The sequence below is a fragment of the Brachycentrus maculatus genome, unplaced genomic scaffold, assembly GCF_059751285.1.
Source record: "Brachycentrus maculatus isolate JH-2025_06_01 unplaced genomic scaffold, ASM5975128v1 h1tg001666l, whole genome shotgun sequence".
NCBI classification, from domain to species: Eukaryota; Metazoa; Arthropoda; class Insecta; order Trichoptera; family Brachycentridae; genus Brachycentrus; species Brachycentrus maculatus.
The window spans coordinates 1-13,852 of record NW_028282275.1 but is presented as its reverse complement, the minus strand read 5'-3'; the positions used below and the strand labels follow the sequence as shown (position 1 = coordinate 13,852).

Sequence of the window (13,852 nt, the reverse complement as noted above, 5' to 3'; positions counted from 1 at the left end):
GATATTTCTCTTTGATACTCTTTAATTTTTTGTCAACCATTATTATTAAATCTTGTATATATTTTTTCTCCCTATTCGCCAACATTTCCACACTTTCCTTCAGTATTTTTTAATATTATTCTTCAATATTGGTTTTTACTTATTTATCATCAATGAAAATGTTTTTTTAGACTTTCTACACAACAAGTAGCATTTTTCGACATATTGTGAATATTTACCCATACTTAAATATATTTGATTAGCCAACTTTAGAGATTTCTTGAATGGCTTCTCCAAGTTCTTTGATTTTACCTTTCAATAAGTTATTTTATTTGTAGGATTATATGCAATGGATTATTGGATAGAATAGAAATTGAAACATTTCGATATTCTTCACGATTACTCGTTAGCTTGGCAGCTCACTAATCTCAAATTTTGACGATTCGAATTATTCCAATGATATCTTTGATAAATTTTTTTTCAAATTCTTAGTATTCTATTTTAGGATCGACATGTGAGATTATTATAGGCTTGGATCTAATCTTAATTTTAAGCATTTTCTGATTCTTAGCAACTCTAAGTATCGATTAACCAGGTCCTTTATGCTTTATGATTATTTTTTGCTTATTTCAGGGTCGTATAGAGGGGTAGAGATCTTGAAACTTTCAACTGCAGCTTATGGATCCACTTTGAATTTTTACAGAAGTTTTTTTATGCATTACCGTGCTGTCTTAGCATCTTTCTTTAACTTAAGTTGTTATTTGATTTAAATTGGAACACCGGTATTTTAGAGAAACTAATTTAATAATTTAGTGAAAGCCTATTATTTTCCCATATTTTTTAACATACTAATAATTTTTTAGACGAGCTAGAACTGAGTGAGCTTTTTTATTACTTGTTTATCTACGAGTTGCCCTTTGAAATTGTTATAGACATCTGAGTTCTTAGTCAGGAAATTCAGCAGTTCGCTATGATAAATCAGAAACTTGATTCTCATCTATTAATCTAAGCTTTTGTCATCCTCCTCATGCTATCTTTCGAATTATGCTTATTTCTATTTGATGATATATTCACCGATGATCTTCCACATGTAATACACTTGGTGCCCGTAATTCAGGAGTTTTTATCTTGATTTTTTCTAAGAGTAGTCTCTCCAAAAACATTCAGAATAATTGTCATAGGAATAGCTTGGTTATTCTAGGTTGATGTAGATATTTTTGAAGGCAGAACTCGCATAGGCAAAACATTATTTTGTGAGGTTATCTTTGGAAGTAGCATAGGTTGTGAGCAGTTTTTTTATAAAGCCAAAGAGGCTGAAATTTCCCAGATCTCTTAAAGGAGAGAGGAATTCAGTGTTGCGCTCTTGTCCATTGAGCAATTCTCCAGCGGGTTCTTCAGGGTCGAAATATGAACTTGTGCATATTTTAAAGACTTCTCTTCCCATTTTCACGAAAGCTGAACCCCAAGTGAGGGGGTTCTTCAAAGATGAACCATTAAAGATGAGTCTTTTCAGAAAGATTAAGCCTAAATTGCTTTCATTTTGGTTCGGTCTTTTCTATTTTTATTATTAAAGAATTTCTTCATTTGTGAATTAGTTAAATTCATTTAAGCCGAACCCATAAATGATAGTTTTCTCATTTCTTGGATGTGAAAAATACTTGTTTCTCATATCCTCATTGTCCAAATACTTAACTGGGAAATTGGCGAGCATTCCTCCATCAGTAAACTGATGCCCAATTTATTTATTATTTTTGTCTTTTGACATTAGAGATTTTTCTCTCTTTGAATGATTATACTGGATATTGTATTTACCCCACTTTTTCTTCCAGCGCTGAGCTTCAAACCCGACAGGAAAAGATCCAGTCATCTGAACAGCCTTGCATACGGGTAGCCCAGGAGTTGTCTTATGATTAAAAAATCTGAGAATATTGTCATCCAAATCGACCGAAGTGCATGTTAGCTCTATCTTCGATAGTTTATAGAACTCGAGCATTGTCATATTTTTAGCATACTCTCGAACGTATTCGATTTAATCTAAGTGAAGGCCATATTCTTCAGCATACAGTTTTTTCAGATATAGGGCTAAGAGTTCGATGGCAATCTCACAAATTTTGTCACCACTCATCAGAGATCCCATCATCAGCCCAAGTATGTACAGTTTTTTTGTGCCATTTTCCTGTTCCGCAGAGAGGAGCTCCTGAATAGAAGGACCCAGACCGTTGCCAATCATACTAAGGAGCCCGCTTTGCACTTCCTAATCGCTCAACAAGCTTTTTATTAGCTAAATAATTTCTTCACTCAGAATCTTGGTATTCAATAAGAAATTTTTCAAGTAGTTTAGTTGCTCTTCTTTTAATTTTTCCTATTAGGCTGAGATCGTCTTATACTTTTTGTCGAATTTCGGTACATTTTGCAGAAGCTTGATACATATTTATTCGATTTGTTCGGCGTCCAGCCCAGTGCAAATTGCTAAGCCCAGAATTCCACCAGCTGAAGATCCAATTAGACTCTTTATGTTCACTGTTTTCTTCTCCGAGCGACACTATTTCTTGAAATGCTCAATAAAACTTTTATAAGCGCCAATATACGATATTCCTTTCACTCCACCGCCTTGCAATGCGATACTGAAAGAAGGACTATCTTCAGAAACACAAACTTAACAGCCTTTTTTCTGATCATTTTTCTCACATTCTTCACAATTTTAGCATTCTGTACAGTGATTGCAATAGAAATATTTTTATGGCTATTTGGTGCATTTTTTGCAGAAACGCTTTTTTTAATTTATTTTGCAAGTTCTGCAATTTGTGCAAGTTGAGCAATGATTGCAATTTTAAGACATTTTGTTCATTTTGATGTTGAGAGGTTCTTGGGAGTAATATTCAAATTCTCCTTACACTAAAGAAAAATTAGCTGTATAACTCTTAGGACTCGTTGATGACGCAGAATCTAACTTAAAGATCTTCAAAGTATCCTCCTTTTAATAAAATTTTACTTTTATTAAGATGTATTCAGTGATATTTTTATTTTTTTATTTTTTTGGTCCTGATTGTTTTATTTTTTATTTTTTATTATCTTTTTATGCGGATAATTCCTCTTTTTATTTATGCCCTTTTTCTTATGAATTGTTGCCCATATTATTTTAATCCTTTTAATTTTCATCGAGTAATTTTTGAATTAACCTTAAGCATCCGACGCCCTTTTCCTATTTTTTTTCCCTATCGTGTTTAAATTTCTTAAACGAAACTTAAATCCGATAAAATTTCATTTCCGCAAGCTTTATTATTTATGGTGCTTACTTAAGAGATTTCTGGCTTAAATAAAACAGTATCTATTCATAGGAAGAATTTTCCTATAACAGCAACTCCAAGTTAATCCTCTTCTCTTGTTTTTCACGAAATTTTATCTTCTGAGGCTCCGAGAGTTTTTTTTTTATTGCCTGAATGAAAATTTTATCATCTTGTTTTGATATTTATTCATCTATCTTTTTTTTGACCATTTTGTAGATTGCATTCCTTTCATCTTGACTCTTGCCTTTGTTTCGAATTTATCTGATAATTTTTTTCTCTTAATTTTTACTGCAGGAGCCGATGTAGTATACAATCTTACTTTACTCTCTGTCTTTGTGGATTTGGAAGAGGTTGCATTTTTATTGGATTTTTCTGCCATCTTTTTCGGTTTTGATGATCCGAAATTTATCTTTCCTGGCATTTTAACAGAATAGGGAGTCATATCTTTATAAGATTTGTACTTGACAATCTGTTTTCAAGTAGCTCAGTAAACAGAAATTATTAAAGATGGTATCATACTAACCTGCCAAAGAATGAAAATATTCTTGACTGGCGAGCAGAATTGTAAAGCTTTACGAATTGTCATTTTTCTGTGTTTAATTCGAGTCCCTTGTTTATGGACCTATTTTAGAGTCATGTGACTTTACTTTCTTCATTTCAAGATATTATCTTAAGATATGATGTATCTGAATTTTCGATGTATAAGCATAAATATAAATAAGCATATGTATAAGCATAGTAGTTATGAATCAAGCGATTAATTTTTTTAATAAAGCTCATAAGTTTATTCAGTCAAATGTGGCCTTTAAATGCTTCAGAGGAACCGCTATCGTGAAAATTGTAAAAGAGAAGAAGTTTATGAAATAATTGAGTCACATTCCCTTATTATAAAATGCAAATTATGCTTCAAATCTACATTAGTTTCAAATAAATCAAGAATTCTATACCGCAGGAATTATAATAGCCAAAAAAAAGGCAATAAAATGCTTAAAATATAACAGATGATTATATTTGAAACAGCAGCAAATAAATAGCTTTCCTTTATTCATTTTTGTGGGATATCTTGAAGCCTAAGATCATGAAAGAGTCTCTGTCGATGCAAAAGTCTCATAAATTCTTATTCATCGAGTTTATGGGTCTGTGTTCGTAGTAGATCTATAATTTTATCGTTTTCCCTTTGCTCCAATATTTCAGGCTCCAGAATTTAGAATATTACCATCACAACTTTGAAAAAAATGTTGAAATCCTCACTGAACCATAGATCCCAAATTTTCCTGAATAAATATGAAAAATTACGAAATAATCCTAAGGCTGAATGCCCTTGAAAAGAATGTATAAGCCCATTCGATTAAGAATAACTCCGGTTCAACCTATAATTTTTTTAGATGTTTGCTCAGTTTTGGCTTTTTGTCTTCTAAGCACTAATCGAAGAATGTGATTATTCTCCTGATATTTGGTTCCTTGAACATATACAATGAGTTGATGAAGGGATCACAAAGCATTATATTCGCGAAACATTGAAATGCCTAAAATCCTTCCATCCGTATTAAAAAGATCCATGCAATATAGCTCATTCCTTGGATATATCCAATGTCAGGTCGATAGATTTTAAATATTTCAAGACACGTTTTCAATTAAACGGCCATCGATCTTGACTTATCTTCATCCAACTTGAAATCCATTCTTCGGAGGTCCATGTCAATAATTGAACTAACTTGGATTTCATTTTAACGGTTTCCGCCTAATTTCTCTACCATATGGTCATATAGCTTATCGTTGATCTTTAACTTATTTTCTATAATCTATTTTAAAGATGAACTTTACATTTGTCCAGAAAAAATATCGGTAGCGTTCATTAAAACAGTTTTTTCTACCATAATTCTTTATTTTGTGAGGCTTTATTTTTTTAGGCGGCATCATTTCGTTGTAAAGATCAGTTTAATCTGAATCAACTTCTGAAAGTAAAAAGAAACCGTAGTATTCGCTCAAAAAAGATTTCTCAGAAACTTTTAGAACTTACTGAGAATTATTGAAGCCATTTTTCATGTTTCGAATGAGTTCCATGAAATATGGTCCATCGAGTTGACTTTTCTTTCTTCGCATACTGGGTAAGTCTAATGCGTTATTGTAATCTCTCTTCATGTATTCCCTTTGGAAGACTTGTAAAGTTTGTATTAGCGACTCATTATTCTATTTCAATGCCAAGTTTTTTTCCTACAAAATCTAAATATCATTGAGAGCCTCTTAATAGAGCGCTTATTTCTCATCTCTTTATTTTTCAATTTTACACAATTCTCCTTGTAATCTAAGAATTTCCTATTTCAAAGCTGCAATCATTGTTGTCTGCTGGAATAAGACTTCCTGCTGATATCTGAAATCAGTTTCGCACTACTCTGAAGCCATAATCGACCTGTTTATTATTTCAAATTTAAACTAAATATATTGAACGATTAGCTGAAGTACTTAAGTAATAGCGAAAATAGAAATTATAAATTTATTACTTATTTGCCTATATACTTATTTATCAATTTAATTAAAAAGAAGTCACATTCATAATGAATGCACAGATTGGCATTCGATAAATTAAGTATACTAATACTTAAATATGAGCCATATATCCTGCAATACGAAAATATATGAAGTTTGTTCTGTCATACAATCACAGCAGAAGATCCCTTTGATCAATTTAACTGTTTTCCCCCAATTTTCTCTGTATGATTGTCCTCTTGACATTCTTCATCACCTTCTCATAGTCACTCGGATTCAATTTCTTTCGAACCAATCTGCATACACTCTAAACTTACTTCCAGATAAGAAGAGGACCCCAGGATATCCCCACAATGAAACAAATCATGACAAAGTTCTTCAAGGAAAGTTCCGCCACATGGATATAGTCACCTAAGAATATAACACAAGCAATATAGCAAACCAGGGATGCAGCCACACAAGCAATTGTTAGGATATGGATGCGATGTATTTCTGAAAGTGTCATACAATATTCTGTGATGATCAAAACTGTGAAACATATAGTTTCAAGTTCGATGTAGGTCTGGTCCTCGAAGAATATGATCGAGAGTATCATGATGATAGCACCTTGTAAAGATGCTTTAAAAATCCATTCAAGAAATGTGATCGTGGAGAGGGGGTTGAGTGACTGTAGAGATTGGTAGAGAGCAGGGTATTTGAGCGCACTTTTTTTCTATGTTATTGGTTTTGTACGTCGATATCTGTGTCCAGAATGAGAGAAAAGACGGGCCAGAATGTGAAGATAGTTGCATAGCCGAGCTGTAAGACCGAATTGAAAACAGGGATCGAAACATAGAAAAAGATGCATGAAAATATTATTTGAATAATCGAAACAATAAATCCTCTATGAATGATGAACGAAGCCAGGAGAGCTGATCTTTTGTACGAGAGTCGGCCATGCCAGAGTAGTAAGCATTTCACATGCCTGAACTAAAGTATTGAAAAATCAGCAGCAAGTGCAGCTTGCTTCCCTTCTTTTCCGACAATACCGACTCCGATATCAGCAGCCTGTATCATACCGACATCATTGCCCCCATCACCAATACCCAGCACAGCTTACTTAGGATTTTTATGTTATTTCACGCCTCCAGTCAGAATACGCTTCTGCTGTGGCGAGCAGCGGCAACATATTACCGATGGCATTTGCATAGCAGTCTTGTAAAAATCTTATCTGATTTATTTACCTGCCTCTTAGATAACATAGGTAAGTGTCTTCCCGTCAATTATTAAGACCTTAGTTAGGTCGTTTTTCACATTCTCCCATTTATTTCTCCATTCAGTGGGATTTGTAGTTTATTAGATTTTAACATTTTCTTAAGTGAGTTTTTGAAGGCCACATGAACGACTAATACATTCGGCCGTCTAAATTTTATCCCCTGTTATCATCCATATTTTAATACCTGCACTTTTCAATGATTATATTGTACTTCTCAATTAGATTTGCAGCTTGTCTTCGATCCCTGTGACTCCTAAAAACTAAACCCCATTCTCTAACTCTCTCATGATTTTATTAATTTATAGGGGATCTACCTCGAGTTGATTGTTGGCATTTTCGTACTTATTCTACCATTTGTTGTATTCTTCTTACTTTAGTTATTTTTTGGAAAACACTAATGTTCTCAGTCCTGTAATTGAGAGATCTCTGCATTATTACTCGATGAAACCTTTCTTTTGTCTGTTTGTTATGAGATCTTTCATTACAACGTCTGCTCCTTTTAAATAGAATGTGAGTTTGTTCGTTGAGAGGTTTCGGACAATGATTCCCATTCGTTTTGTTTATGAGGAAAATGGGAAAGTTTTTAGGATTTCGTATTTAACTTATTTTTCGCTAGGAAACATGAGTGTGAGTTGAGTTTGTGTCCGTGACTGCAATGAAATTCCGAGCTCTTCAACAATCTTCACAAATGTAATTTAATCGGGACTAGACGCCTGGAACTATTTAGCTGTTTTAATCTCACTATTCCCACGGATCTTGGAAGGATGTTCCTCTTATTCTGCCATGCTTTTCTAGCTGCCCTCGATATTCTCATAAACAGGAGTGACATTATGGCAGACTGCCAGTGCAGTAATAATTTCCCGAAGAAGTTTCTATTTGTTTTTGATGGCTCCCAATTTTTGTTCATCATCCCCGCCAATACTGATGATCTCCCTCATTTCTTACATATTGTCTTGGTTAAATTTAATGGAGTCCTCGATTGAAATATACCGGAAGAGCATTTAGTTTCTGGTTAATGTGCCAGTTTTATCTGAAAGAATATACTTCACTCTTCCCAGTTATTACGGGCAATTGCTGTTACGAGTGATTGTGCCTTCGATGAAGTTATCCTTATTTATTTGGTTTGCATAGAAAAGCTTTGCAAAGTCTAAGTTCACTCGCATTGAGATCGGTATAATTGAGGAGAGCAATATCAAAATGCGAATGAATTGAATAGGAACATACTTTAACTATGTGGACTGAAGGAGAAGCATCATGACTGTCAGGCCTGCCATCACTAAGAACAAACACTTTGAGAGTAAGTTTATTTAGAGGTCTAAAATGCCAGTTTTAGTTCGGGGAGTGCTCGCTCCCATTGCTACTCTGGTTTAGTTGCCTGTATAGATGACCATTCCGACAATCTAGCCATTGGTTAGAACAGTACTCGTCCATAATGTGTTTTATAATGTTAGTTTTTAGCGGGTTTTTCCTGCGCTGCCTTTGCTTTTTTCGCTCAGCATTTAGACTTTCTAAAAAATTTACTAGCTTTATTTAAGTGCCTGCATTTTGGAAGAAGTCTCAAAGACTCCCTCAAAATTGTAAATCTGCCCAATAGGTCCTCTAAGTTATAAAATTCATTACTTAACAGTGCAAGAATATTTCGCATTCAACAGCTGCCCATAGTCTTTATTCGCCTAGTTTATCATATTCTGAGTCATTTTCACGGCCTTTCTCAGTTTCCAGTCTGTCTATCCGTCGAGCTGATCAGTCTTTAAAAAGAGAGTCCCTTGCTAGTTGCTACTGTATAAAGTGATCATGTCTGCAGGAATTCGATCTCCTGATTTAAGAATGATGATATCTCCAACTTTTAGATCTTTGCTTTTTAGTTTACTTGTGTTGTATTTGTGGTATTCGCTTTATCCTGATAGTAGAGCACTTTTGGGTCTTAACGCGCCTTGATTGTCAGCTTTTAGTACTTCGTACTCTCTTGAGTTTGCTTCGATATCTCTCAGGTAAGTTCTATAGTCATCATACGCCTATTTTCCCATGGTTAAAGCGAGCACCATCACCAAAGGCCCAATGAAAGTAATGAATAACCCAACTCTTAGAACCTCAATCAGTTGCGTCAGCGCAGTTGTCAGAAAGAACAAATTAAAGAAAAATTTGAATTGATTAAACAAAACCAAGGGCACAAACGTAAAGATATTATACTTTGTATTTTTAACAAGATTGTTTTGATAGTTTTTAGGAGTGCAACCATTTTTTAAGTTTATTGTGCGAGGGCATGTTTGGACATAGCTCCACAAATATTATTTCATTATTTGAATGAACCCGCTCTATTGTGCAGCTCCATCGTTGTTAGGTTATGGGTTGGACTTGAGATTTTCTTGGAGTAGCGGTTGATCAAAGGAACTTTTCCGTGAGGAATAGGACTTACTTCTTCTGTAGTTAACTTATTTTTAGATCCGTTCCTTTTAGTTTTCGGGTTATTCGGTTGAGTTGTTCAGCCTATTTGCGTTTGGCTTGTCTTTGTCTTCAGATTTCATTTATTAAAATTCTATCAAAATGCTATTATAGATAATATTAATTTATGAAATTGCTTACCAAAAGCTTATAAATTTTACAAATTGTATATATCGCTCTTTGAAAATGCATATGTGTTATTATATATGCATATGTGTTAGGATAGAAGCATGAGTTATTATTAGAATGCAAGACCAGTCAGAAGTGACTTCCAAGAGATTACTTATCGTGAACACTGCACAAAATCGACAATTTTTCCTTCTGACTCAAACTCAAAAACGAAAAGTAAGGCACACTGATTCTTTTTCTGAACTACTGCTGGTAGACCAACTTCTTATCTTCCATTTCTATAGCTATAACACAGATGAGTACATTTCTTGATGATGTCTTTCGACTCCTCCTGCATGATATCGAAGAACTTGGAAGATTAGATGGTCTTGTTGTTGGTTGTTTCGTGTTTTAGGTATTTTCGGGATTTTTACATGAGGATCTTTTGGAAGTTTCGATGTTTTGCGCTTATTGCGTATTTGTTTATTTGTTAGATTCCGATTTCTTAACGGCTTTTGCGCATTGAATCTCTTTCAAAGTAGGAGAATAAGCCAAGGGGCTACTCAGATTTATGGTTGCTCGATCGATTGGAAGCGGGTTCGGTAGAAAGCCTGTCCAATTGTTTGCCACCAATATCTGACAACCCGCCTGTTACATCCCAAATATCCAGCATCATCTTTCTTTAGAGGTTTTTTGTTTCGCTTTTAAAGTAGTTATTTCTTTTTTCGAGATTCCTCAGAGGCTTATTCTTCTTTATATTTTCAATATAATTAATCGTATGCTAAATATCCTAATTAATTTTTTATTTTTGACGATTCCTTCGATTCACTGACTCATCCTTATGTGCTGCTTATGAAATATGTTCTTACTCATTCTCATAAACTTTATTGCCTTGGTTGATCTTCTTCATTTTGAATAGGAAGTTTAGGCTATTCACATCATTTTATTCGGTACGAAAGCGAGCAGCACTTCTTTTCTTGGGGATTAGGCTTTTTTGTTTTACCTTTTCAAGGATTGTCTGCTCATGATGAAAGAGCTTATGAATCTTTTAGTTTTTGATTTTGGGCAGGCTAACGAACGAATCTTTACTTGGGGAAGAAAATTCTTTTGTTATAATGTTTAGGTACCTGTATTCGCAACGCTTTCAATTCGAAATTTAAATCTCTATTCCAGGAAATCTACATGCGACATTGTTAAAATTATTATATCTATGCGCATTAAAATCCATATGCATTCGTTTAAATTCAATTTTAATACTGTTAATGGATTGAACTCTTTCTGGAGATATGGAGAATGCAAATGATTGTCTACATTATTGCTCTAACATTAGAATAAGGATGATTTCCATGATGGTGAATATGTTTGGTATGGTGTTTGCTTATTGTATGCAATTTGAGGGATTATTTGATAAATTCTACAAATGATACTTCCAAGAATACTTATTTTAAGACTATTTATATGCAGAACAATGCCTAAAAGAAGATAATTCAATATTTATGTGTCAATTTAGAGGGATATCAATAGACTCAGAATTTTTGTAGTATAAATCAAAATGTTGATTCAGAGTTATCAGCTTATTTCAAAGCATTAAACTATTAATAAAGGACGAAATCATAGCAACTGTGAAAAAAATTGTTCATGCCATCAAAGTATAACTACAGTAATGAAAGAATGTGATTACTATCGAATCCATCTATAAGCCATAACTGGCAGTTAGGCCATAGAAACAACAGTTCCACCATAAAACTAAAAAAAAATAAAACCATTAAACAATGACCCTACAAGAATAATGATAAAAAAATCGCCACAGATGCAATACAAAGTCGTCGTCGTAATAATAAGCGAATATAATGATGGATTATTTTAATTTAATAAATATATATCATTGATTGGCCAGAAATGTCACTTATCATTGAAGATGCTGAGGGGTTGGGGTTGGGGGGGTTGGGGTTGGGGTTGGGGTTGGGGTTGGGGTTGGGGTTGGGACCATTCGCGTTGTAAAAAATTAAGGGAGTTGGAAGGAGATGGGGTTTCCTCATCTGCAAGATCCTTAGAATTAATCCGAGAATCAGAGCAGGCGAGCTCAATGAAAAGCAGTGTGATGCCATTGCGAGCATTATTAATGACCCCGAAGGCCATGGAGTCCCCAAGTGGTTTCTCAACAGACTTCGGGATTACAAGGAAGGCAAGAATCTCCAAATGGCCTCCAACATCCTCGAAACCAAACTCAGAGAGGACGTCGAAAGACTTTACAAGATTAGATCGAACAGAGGTATCAGGCACAAATGGGGACTCAAGGTCAGAGGCCAGCACACCAAGACAACCGGCAGAAGAGGAAGAACCGTTGGAGTCGAAAGAAAAAAGAAATGATCGATGTATGCCAAGATATTCTAGCCAGATATCAATTTGTACCAAACTAAATGAAGCATTTTAAGTCAATGAGAATAATCGAATGTTCCTTATAAATAAAATACTAGAAAATATTAATCGTTGGCCCCCAGGAACGAGTTTTGGGCACGGAGGCTGTTCTTCGACTTCAATAATATTTGAAGAAAATAACCAGTATAGTGATATCGTCGATACTTTCATCTTCACGTTTCCAAGCCTCTACAGCCATCTTCTCTAAATCATTCACTGCCGATTGAGGATCATTACGCACAAAAGAAGCGGCCACTATGTTTAGGACTTCTTCTCTTGAAATGAACTCCCAAAGGCCATCCGACGCGATCACTAAGAACTTGTTTTCTATCTCATAATGGAATTATTACATTTGGCTATTTCATGGTAGGTAATTTCTGGCTAGTCGATCACCCCCACCGTTGAGGCAACATAGTCCCCAAAGGATCTCGTCATCGCAAGTCCAGGAATGTTTTGGTCTTTCAGCCAAATCCGAAAGGGTCCCATTTGCTCCCCATCCTAGTCTCGGTATGGGAAGACACGGCCTCCGTTCATTTCGATGCGAACTGCCTCCCTTTTGTCTTAGGCTTTATGATCAGTCGAAATATCGTGGCTTATCCATTATTCCTACTCGATGAGCTTGCTGTAAATCACAGCCCGACTGTCACCTAGATTTGCGCAGAATAGATCTCTATTGTCAATATAGACTAAGCAAGTGGTAGTCCCTGAAAACATTGTGTCAATGGCAGATTCGACCAAGTTCTGCGAAGTCTTTTAGAATGCTTACTTGAGCGAAGTCTCAACATTGTTTTTAATATTTTTATTTAAGTTCTTGTTCTTCAGAAAAAAATATTAAATGTTCTCAGGCAGTATCTCCTTGATGAACTCAGAGACATAATGGCCATTAATGCCATGGCCATCGCAGACTCCAAACAAGTACCTTCCTCTTTTCATAAAATTCTCTACGGCCATAAAAGTATCCTGATTCACTTTATTCTTTTTATCGGGGCAGTATCCGCATCTGTTGCACAAAGCAAATTTGGCAACAATTTCTTCGTTGTCTGTGTTTCTCTTAAAAGTTTTCTTTGTCTTTTTACCGTATTCAGTGATGAGATCACTCCATTCGCGAGGGGCCAGTTTCATAATCTATTGCGATTTGGTCTTATTATGTTTTTTTGTTAGGGATGTTTTCTTGTTTGTTTTTTCGGGCGTTTTGCTTTGATAGAAGTTTGCTGCAAAAGGTCTGTTTGGCTCTTACTTCAAATGCTCCCTTGGATTTGTAATATGTAGATTAGTGTGACTATTCAAACACGATGTCGTCTTTTTGTGGAGTCTTCCTTTCTTCTTTAAGGTAATCGAGCTGTTATTCTCCATGTATTTATAGACATTGAAATTTTTAATTTCCATGTTTATGTTGATCTTTTGAGATTTGGGCGCATAGGGTGATTCCGCTCTGACTTTTTATTTCGAATTCCGCTACATCTTGATATTTCTAGGCGAATAGATAGCGGAATCGGGGGTCGATACCTTTTTGGATGCACTGAATATTTTCTATTTCGTAAACCGAATGTATTTTTCACTGAAATTATTATAGGTGTGTGTCAGTAGTTTGCTCTTACTCTTCTTGTGCGTGTTTGAGACTGTGGAACTGTTTGTTTTCATTGTTCTAAAATAAATATAGTTTTAAATGCTTATATAGGTAGATTGTGGGTGATTACATATCTTTCAATTATTGCATGTTATATGCTTAGATGCTTATATACTTATAGGGGTTGGGGTTGGGGTTGGGGTTGGGGTTGGGGTTGGGGTTGGGGTTGGGGTTGGGGTTGGGGTTGGGGTTGGGGTTGGGGTTGGGATGGGGTTGGGGTTGGGGTTGGGGTTGGGGTTGGGGTTGGGA

General features: G+C 35.1%; 1 pseudogene; it reads left to right on the top strand.

The window, feature by feature from the left end:
* The first annotated feature begins 11,562 nt into the window (after positions 1-11,562).
* Positions 11,563-11,936, top strand: LOC148298735 (small ribosomal subunit protein uS13 pseudogene; annotated as a pseudogene).
* The last annotated feature ends 1,916 nt before the right edge of the window (positions 11,937-13,852 follow it).